This window comes from Hibiscus syriacus, unplaced genomic scaffold (assembly GCF_006381635.1).
Source record: "Hibiscus syriacus cultivar Baekdansim isolate YM2019G1 unplaced genomic scaffold, ASM638163v2 tig00012635_pilon, whole genome shotgun sequence".
In the NCBI taxonomy this organism is placed as follows: Eukaryota; Viridiplantae; Streptophyta; class Magnoliopsida; order Malvales; family Malvaceae; genus Hibiscus; species Hibiscus syriacus.
The window spans coordinates 36,937-45,852 of NW_024062287.1; the positions used below are offsets into that span (position 1 = coordinate 36,937).

Sequence of the window (8,916 nt, forward strand, 5' to 3'; positions counted from 1 at the left end):
AACAAAGTTATGTTCATCTGCTCTACCACTCCATTTTGTTAAGGAGTGTTCGCCACTGTGAACTGTCTTTTGATGCCTTATTTCCTGCAAAAGTCATCAAATTCTTCGCTTGTGTATTCTTCTCCATTATCTGTTCAGAAACACTTGATCTTATTTCCAGAATCAAATTCCACCAACGCCTTGAAGTTTTTGAAAGTTGAAAACATTTCTGACTTCTTCTTGATAGGGTATACCTAACATCTCCTGGAGTAATCATCAATAAATGAGACAAAGTATTTTGCTCCACCTAGGGATGTAACTGGTGCTTGCCATACGTCAGAGTGAACCAATTCTATAAAACTTTTTCCTCTAGAATTTGATTTGTTGAATTTCAACCGGTGATGCTTACTTGTTATGTAATGGTCACACAAAGGAAGTGTTACCTTTGTTAAGCCTGGAAGTAGGTTTTGCTCCACAAGGACTTTCATTCCTTGTTCTGACATGTGTCCAAGTTTCTGATGCCATAGCATTGCAGAATTTGAACTACACTAGGCAACAGAGGCTTCCGCTTCTAGCTAAGGCTCTCCCTTCAGCATGTACAAGTTTGCTGCTATTTTTTCGCCTTTCAGCACCACAAGCGCTCCACGGAACACCTTTATGATTCCTTTCCGTGTTTCAATCTTGCTTGCATTATTATCCAACAATCCGTAGGATAATAAATTTTTCTTCATGCCTTTCACGTGTCACACATCTCGAACAATTTTAATTGTTCCATCATACATCTTCAATTTGATGGTCCCCACGCCAACGATCTCTAAGGCATGATCATTGCAACTATACACAGATCCTCCTGAGACAGGTTCATAATGATGGAACCATTCTCTTCTTGAGGTCATGTGATATGTTGCTCCCGAATCAATGAGCCATATATCTGCAAATCGTTTTCTTCCTTCCACGGTGGTTGACGCTTCACAGCATAGAGCATCTCCATCATCTGAAGTGTTTGCGGTATTGCCTTGTGGATTGGAGTTTTTATTTAGACTCCAACAATCCTTCTTCAAGTGACCCTTCTTTCCACAGTTGTAGCACTTTAAATTCTTCTTGCTCCTCGACTTCGATCTACCATGTTTGTGACTGCTGCTTTGGCCACGTTCTGTTGATCTCCCTCTCGTCGTTGTCAACGCTTCTTCTTGTTGCAGATTTACTTGTATGTCTTCCTTGTTCTTGCGTCGATTTTCTTCTTGTAGAACAGCAGTTGCAACGTCATCGAAGACTAGACTGGTGACATTACTGTTTGTCAAGTTGATGATGAGTTGATCATACGAATCCGGTAGACTTTGAAGTAGAAGTTCAGCACGTTCTTGTTCTCCTATTTTACAGCTTAAGGATGTAAGCTGAGAAAATAAAGTGGTCAGCGTATTTAAGTGCTCTGTCACTGAAGTAGATTTTGGCATACGGAGAGTGTACAATTTCCTCTTAAGGAAAATTTTATTGTGCAACGATGTGGCCTCGTACAATTTGGTGAGATGATCCCATATCTCCTTAGTTGTCTTCTTCTCCTCGATGCTTGACAATACTTCATCTGCTAATGCTAGATGAAAGTTTGCCATAGCATTCCCGTCCATTTCGATCCATTTGTTGTCATCTGTGAAATCTATCGGCCTTTCACTGATAGCTGCTAGACACCCGTCTTTCCTCAGGATGGCCTTCATCTTCAATTTCCACAATGAGAAATTTCTCCATTGAAATTTTCAATATCAAATTTCGTTGTCATATCTTCTTTTATGGATAGCTCTCACTATTTCACTATCGTGAATAGTTCTTTGGAACCTTCAAAGAATGGGTAATACCTTCTTACTTTCTTATGTTGGAGGATCCACCTTTTTGGTGGCAACCACAAAGACAATAAGCAAATATTACACATTCTAATCTAGCTCGGATACCAATTGTTGCAGAAGACGGCTATCGGATAGAGCAAAATCGCAATTGATAATTTGAGAAAATAAAAAATGAAGATAAAAGAGACACAAAATTTACGTGGAAAACCCCTGAATAATATAGGGTAAAAACCACGGGCAACGGTAGAAGAATTTCACTATGAGAAAATAGGAATTACAACTTCTCTCAATCGACCAAGGAGAAAACAATGATAATTCTCTCTTGATAAAAAGGAGAAAACAACTCTCAAGAAACTCTCTAAATTCTCTCTAGTATTGGAAGAAAGCTAGAATGCTTTGTGATGGTTTTGAAGCTAAATGAGCTAGGGTATTTATAGTTGAACCTTTAAGGACTAATTTGTAAATACCCTAAATTACAATGGCTAAAATTAAGGTTTTACCATTGTTGAAAAATCAACAAATGTTGCACCGAATGTTGAAAACAATTTCTGCAGCCCAAGCTTTTTGACAATTGCCATTCAGTGCATTAATTACACCGAAATGGCTTGACTTTCAACATAAGATTCTTGTGACGAAACTTTGGACCATTTTTTGAAGGTTTGTCGTTTGCGTAGAGTTTGGGTATCCGATCGGTATGTGTGGAGTCTGATAGTAAGCAAGCAATTGCTTCTTTGGATCGTCGCAATTAGGTACGCACCAGTCATTCGCTTGTTTTCCATATGCAACGTTTGGTAGATCAACGGTGGGAGGTGAGTTTTATGTATGCCCCTCGGGAACAAAATCATGTAGCAGATGGTTTAGTCAAGCTTGCTTGGAATCTCTCAGAAGGTTTTCACGTTCATCAAGTTTCGCCTACTGTTAGTGGATCTTAGATGATAGCTATTCCTTTGTAATTCAAAAAAATTAAAGTTAAATAAGACATTTAAGGATTAAACACGCTATCAGGGTTTCAAATAGCAGTACGTAAGTGTTATAGCGGCCACTATTTTATAGTTGCATAGTCGTCTGAAACCGATATTGATGGTTTTAACGGTGGATAATGGATTCACGTCAATAATGATTTATCGCGCTCGCAATGTAACTAGTAATGGCGTATAACGCCGATAACGGAACGTTATTAGCATTATTCTGCTGTTACAGGAAAAAAACTTAAAAAAAATATAAACTTTCACCCAAAAATGTAAAGGTAAACAATCCCTAGATCTAAGTTTAGAAGAGAATAGATGATTTTTTTCTTTAATTACCTGTATTTATCATCGCGCGATGGCCACCACCATTAAATATGATCGACGCTCGAAAAAGGAGTTTTTGAGAGTTGGGAGACGGGAGACGGGAGACGGGAGACGGGAGACGGGAGATGGGAGTTGGAGAGGATAAAGGCAAACCTTTTAGAATTTTAATTTTTAAATGAAAGAGATGATCCACGTTTGGACTTTTCTTAACCTATTAAAATATGGCTTTTAATTCCAGGAAAATATAGATTGGGCCGTCCCACTCTCACTACCACTCCCATTTCACTTTTTTTTTAATTGTTTTAATAAATTTTAAAATATATTTTTAAGGGATATATTAATTTGTCATCCTCCCACCTTTTAAAATTTATAATTTAATCCTAACTTTAGAATGTAAACTTTAGTTTTTTTTAATTTAGTCATAATTTCAGTAATATAAATTTCTACAATTTAAATTTTATACTTTTATTCTAATTCTATTTAATTTAGTTATTTTGTGTTTTTTTAAGTTTATTCAAATTTCATTCAACATTTCAATCTTCATATTTCATTACAGTTTATTATCATGTTAAACTAATGTAATTAAATAATAATTCAAATTCAATAATACACTATTTTTTTTAAAAAATTTATGTATATACAATTTTTAATTTTTATTAAAATTGAAGCATTCTAAAAATCATTAAAATGTCTCCTTAGAATTAGAATTATTGTGTTTTATGATAAGTTTTGTGAAATTTAAAACAAATTTACGACCGCGGCACTCGCAGTGATCGTAGTGACATCCTTTATGTCCGCAAACGCGATAAACGTGACGCGACTGCAAATACTATTTAAATTTCTACATGCTATTATCTTAATTAAAATAAAAATAAAAATAATATAATATATAATTAAAAATATTAAATATGTTAATAAATTTGCTTAACTATCATATTAATAATTTTAGTAATAATTAATACTGACTGACGTGATTTAAATCAAAATACAATTGGAAGATAATAACGATTGTTTTCTTTCTCTGTTGCAGTTACAAGTAGTTTCCACATTTCTTTGGAGTTCTCACTTTTCTTTTGTGTCACGGGTACTGGTGGTGGCTTTGCCCGGCCACGCCCCCGTCATTTCTGTTTTCCTTTTTATTTTTTTTAGTTGATAGTTGTTTGATTTTATTAGATTTCACTTATACTCTATCATATTTTTAATAATGTTTTTTTACCCTTTTTCTAATAAAGGATATCATGACTATTAGTGCCTTGAACTTCCATTGCAGGCTTCTTCTTTTTGGTCTTTTGTCTATGATTCTACGGATTTCCTTGGTTAATTGTTTTCTTATGCGTGGCCGTTTATATATGACATTTTGTTGACTTTCGAATATATGTATCGGATGAGATTACAGTTAAGAGAGGATTGATTTTTCATTAATCCACTTTGGACACTCTTCAAATTATCTTCCTCTATGTCTGGTGCTCGAAGACGACAGAATAATTTGTCTCTGCATGTCATTGTCTCGATTATTCATGCTTTTGCTCATCATGTTGTCACCAATCACTCATCGTTATAGTTTACTTATGATTGTACTGAATGTATATATAATATTATTCTGCATGATGTCCATTATGGTTAATGCAATCAAAGCATTTATTTAAAAAATAATAAAAATAAAATTTCTATTTAAAAATATCAAAATAAAAAATTTAATGACTTATAAATAAATTTTTATGTAATACTGAAAACAGAATCAACTCCACAATTCAATGACTAATTAAACAATTCATGATCTTCTAATGATCCTCGAAAAAGTAATTAAGCAACGAACTAACGAGTTGAGTTGCTGCAAAATGAACAAGGATTTTTGAATTAGATGCACATGTAAGGTCAATAAGATAAAGTGGTATCGTACAAAACAAACGCCATTGATAATTAAGATTATCAATAAAGATTTTGAATTCGACCACCACCATTTTCCTCTAAACCAAACATAAATATCTTCTGTAAATCAAATACACTTTAAACAAACGACATTGATAATTAAGAAAGATGATTATTATCTATAAAGATTTTGAATTCGACCACCACCATTTTCCTCTAAACCAAACATAAAAATCTTCTGTAAATCAAATACACTTTAACAAGACCCTCACCAGATTCGAACGTAGACCAACAAGTCATGAAATTCAGATTTTTAAAATTAAAATTAAAAAATTCTAAAAATCTCACATTAGATCACTATGTTAAACACAATAAAAAAATTCAGTAAAAATTTATTAAATTTAAGGTTAGCATTGATAAACAGACGTACACTATTTTTTATTTAATAGGATATAATTTAACAATTTTCTTGAACTCATTTCAGTGAAAAAATCAATTCCGAACGAAGTTTTGCATTGAAAAGAAAAAGAAATCGAATGTTGATCTGGAATAAAATACTTGGTTTAAAATTCAAGGTTCAAACCTTTGAACACGACCAGACCAAAATTCAAACGTTGAATTAATAATCACACAACACTGTACATAAAAGCCAAAATTCACACCCAAACTACAATAACAGCATGGACTAATAGAGCTAAACTCGAGTCAGAGACTTATAAAGATGCAAAATTTGGCAATGAAAATCCCTGAATCACGAGTGGAGAAATTAGTCATTTCAGCAATTGATAGCTTACCATTAATGTCAAAAAACATTCCATTCCATTAAGAGAGCACTATTTTTAAGTTCAAAACAAAAACTAAACAAGGGTTCTTTTACTTTTATTCACTAAGTTTCTACTTCACATACAGAGTTTGCTCTCCAATCACTGTATTATTCTGGTTACCACTTACCAGGGCCAACATTTCACCCCTGCAAACCGATGATACCTGCAATTAAAACAAAGTTATAGCGAACGATCAAGAGGGTAAAAGAAGGGCATTTCAGAAAATTATTGACATTTTGTAAATGAATACACTACAGTGACGGATGTGAACTAATAAAAGTTGCTGTACATGTGATTCAATATAACTTACCGCAGGCTACTCTGCCACCAGCATTTCCTGTGCTTTTGCTAAGTTCATGCCCCCCTGCAAATATAATAGTAGTGACATTAAATGCTTAAATCATTGGATATATAAATTGGTTATTATAAGGGAGTAACAAATAAATGATTGAACGTGATATAAGTTGGTGGATACTTAAGCTTAGCTAGAAGCAATACACATACTCGCATGCATTGCCAGATCAGCTGATCTCCCAGTGTATTAACATTTCAAATTTGATTTTTCCATCGCAGCCAGGCCGAAAAGATGTTTGGGAGCGGGATCAATTCAGGAAGATGACCATTTTCATAGACTAGAGTCTAGAGAAGACTTAAGTATAACAACATTAAACAACTTAAGCAGTATCAAAATTTTGAACTATTACCCTTTCCAAGGTCATCAGGATCTGCATGGACGACAACGGCTCTTCCAATAATGGAGTTTGGCCCAGTCAGAGGAATCTGCCAAAACATAATACTGCAACGTTAAAAAACAAACACAGGCATATAAGAAAGGAAATTAAATTCAAACAGAGGAAAAAGGAGTTGAAAGAAAACCTGTTTGTCGACAATTGAGATACTAGTAGAGCTTGGATGGCACAGATAAAATTACAACGTTAATAATACAAGAAACATAAACACCAATTACATACAACCGGAAAAAGTTGAATTGGAACAATGAAAGGAGAACCTAATATAAATATTTTAAATATGTTAGTAATGAACTACAAAGCTGATGATCATTTAAAAGAAGGCAAATAACCATACCCTCATCACCAACAGTGACATTTCCAAGATCACCAGCATGGCGATTCTCATCTTCAGGAGCACCGGCCTATTTTCCAGCATGATTGAAGTGAGGTCCTGCAAGGAGATCAATCATGAGGAATTACACCCAAAGACAAAACAAATCAATAAAATCAATCTCCGATCACTTTCCCCCATTTCCCTTCCAATTACAAACGAAAAGGAAAAACAAATACTTTCAGACTTTTACCTGTTGACATGCAACCATTTGTTGTGTCACCAAGGGCATGAACGTGGAATCCATGGAGGCCAGGCTTTAGACCAGAAATGTTCCCTGTTACAGTCGTTGGACCTAAGAAAGGCAGAAAAGGTTATATAACTTTGACAAGAAAGAAATACAGAGACCAATAAGTCTTATCAGGGTTGTGATTTACCATCTCCCTCTTGAGAGAAGAAAACAGTTCCACGAACACCTTCACTGCTGCTAAGGACGGCAACGGCCTTCAGCATTTTTATATGTGTTCTATAGCATACAACGTTAGATATGAAAAGTAAATAATTTCACCCAATTAAAAGATATCAATAATAAGTCGTTAAATACTTTAATGACAATGGCATAAAAGGTCAAAAAGTATAATTATGACGAGTCATACTACTTGCTCCATCAATTTCATCCAAATTTTCTAATGACATAACATATCATTATTGGATAAATTCAAATGCAATCAAAACAATAATTCTATGCTATATGAAATAAAAAAAATTGGAGAAAAAATGTGGTGGGACAACTATTATTTTACAATTTGGATAGCTTTTATAGAAAAAGTTAAAGTAGTGAAAGAAAAACTATGAACTTTATCATTTTACCAAGGTAAGTCCATATACTTTTATGGCATCCAAATAAGTTTTAGCCTTGATTTTGCACTAAATTACCTTTTCACATAAATAATTTTTTTATTTGAAATAAAGCTTTATTTAGGTACAAATCAAAAGATAAGCTCTTATTTGACCCAATAAAAGTATAGTGGGAATAGTTTGAGAGCTATTTTTAATATTTCAGCCTTTATAAAACCAGAAGTTAGTTTAAGTTTGATGTTCACCATAAACTATCATTTATCCCCACAAAAAAAGAAAAACGGATTAGTTTCATCCACTACTTTTTAAATCACATAACAGCAAAAAAATATACTCCCTCAAAGATTAGGGAAAAAAAAGGAAATAAAGAGAAAATCAAAAGCTTGAAAAATAAGATACTTTCTTCCTCCCGCACTAGATGTTCTTCGAATATGAGCGTGCATACAAAAAATTCAACAAGAAGAAATCTAAATCGATATTACATATAAGCTGAATAAAGGCAAAACCAGAGCTTAAGATATAAGTCCGGTCGAAGCTTTAAACCGAAAATCACGGCTTTGAAAAGAAGAAGGTCTGCTTCAATATGCAGTTTGTTCTATATTTTTCTTAATTTCTTCAATCATCAACCGGCAAATAGGATTCATACAAACTTATCACAAAACGATGAAAATAATGATAATAAAAATAGAAATTCAACAAGCAAGAGAAGTCTAGGCAGAATTCAAAAGAAGAAAAATCTAGAACGATCTTATATAACAGCAGAAAAAAAAGCAAAATCGAGCTCAAGATACAGAGAAATGAAGCAGGTCGAACCTTTAAAACCTTTAAAATTGAAGGGGATATGGAAGTCAAAAGATGCATACCTCAGGGCACCCCTACAGAGTAAACGGAAACGAAGAGCGAGAAATGAACGAGTCTGTGTGTTTAGGAATTTATAATTCAGATTTATAGAAACTAAAACGGGTGTCAACCGCATGAGATGATATGCAGTCGTATCCCAACTACCCATACGAGGGTACAATTGTAATTTAACTGACTATTCTTGAAACATCTTTTAGATTTGGGTAAAGTATAGTAATGGTCACTGAACTTTTCTAAAGATTTCATTTAGGTCCCTCAGCTTTTAAAACTTGTAATACAGTCCTCTAACATTTAGTCCGTTTGCAATATATTCCCCGACGTAACTGGTTGTTT

The 8,916-nt window shown here is 33.8% G+C and overlaps 1 pseudogene; it reads right to left on the bottom strand.

Annotated features, from left to right (window-relative positions):
• Positions 1-5,774: 5,774 nt before the first annotated feature.
• LOC120205702 lies at positions 5,775-8,659 on the bottom strand (annotated as a pseudogene).
• Positions 8,660-8,916: the final 257 nt, after the last annotated feature.